The sequence below is a fragment of the Limulus polyphemus genome, unplaced genomic scaffold (genome assembly GCF_000517525.1).
Source record: "Limulus polyphemus unplaced genomic scaffold, Limulus_polyphemus-2.1.2 Scaffold4252, whole genome shotgun sequence".
NCBI classification, from domain to species: Eukaryota; Metazoa; Arthropoda; class Merostomata; order Xiphosura; family Limulidae; genus Limulus; species Limulus polyphemus.
This window is the reverse complement of record NW_013669862.1, coordinates 45242-46306: the sequence shown is the minus strand read 5'-3', so window position 1 is coordinate 46306 and position 1065 is coordinate 45242.

The window sequence follows — 1065 nt, the reverse complement described above, 5'->3', positions numbered from 1 at the left end:
TAAAATGAACGACTAATCTTATGTACACCATACTTATCAGCTAAAGAAAACTCAAATTGTTTAGCAGAGCCAATCGTATGGTTGTACATTATAAATATCATTTTGCAATGAATTTGAGACATTTTTTGAAGGTATGGAACCAATAATATTTTACCTCATTGCTCACTAAAGGATTTAGACATGGTGTTTAATAAATTTCAAATTCCTCTTTATAGAGGTATATAATTGCCAGTGCTCTTTGCAACTACTATTGACCTGCTCTGATATAAACAAAAGGGACTCCTCAATAGCCGCTGCTGTAATTAGATTCCAATCGGTCAAGAGATGATGGAACTATGAGATAAAAGTTTGTTCTTGAAAAACTCGGAGCCATTCTATGAGCCGCTAAAAATAACAGAAGCTGTTGCACGTCACATGTCTAAACTAGTGAAACAACTCAAGCCATTCCAATTGGTTATAAAGGTCGATATAGAGAAAGAGCGCAGTAGCTTTGGTCTTTTCGGTTTCTTAAACGTCTAGTCACTGATACTAGTGTGGATGCTAGATGATGCATATATATTTGAGATTAGACTGTATGATGTGCAAGTCATTGGTGAAAGGATGGTCTTCTCTGTGCGACTACTTAGTCCTGCCTTCACAATGGCGTAGCAAGAGGGGGCAAGGGGGAAGTCGCCCCCGGGTGCAGGTGTGAAGGGGTGCAAAATTTCCTCTGGCCTATAATGTGTATTAATTAATAATTGTGCCCTCCCCTAGGATATAGCGCATCTGCCCTACGTTAAGTAAATACGACATAGTATTACGTTATTTGTGTGTATTACGCTTGCAGTTTTAACTTTTAAAAGCCGCTCACTGAAATACAGTGAGAACGAAATGACGTACAGAAGTAAATTACACTATTCCATCATTCATCTGTAGATCAAGTACGAGTCCTAGAGTACAACGTACAAGTAAGTGTATGTTCCACAACAAAAAATACAAGATTGATGTAACATATTGTTGTGTCAGAGAGTTCACGTGACTAGTATCACGCCACCCGTTTTCTAGAAATATCCTGTTCCTTCAAGA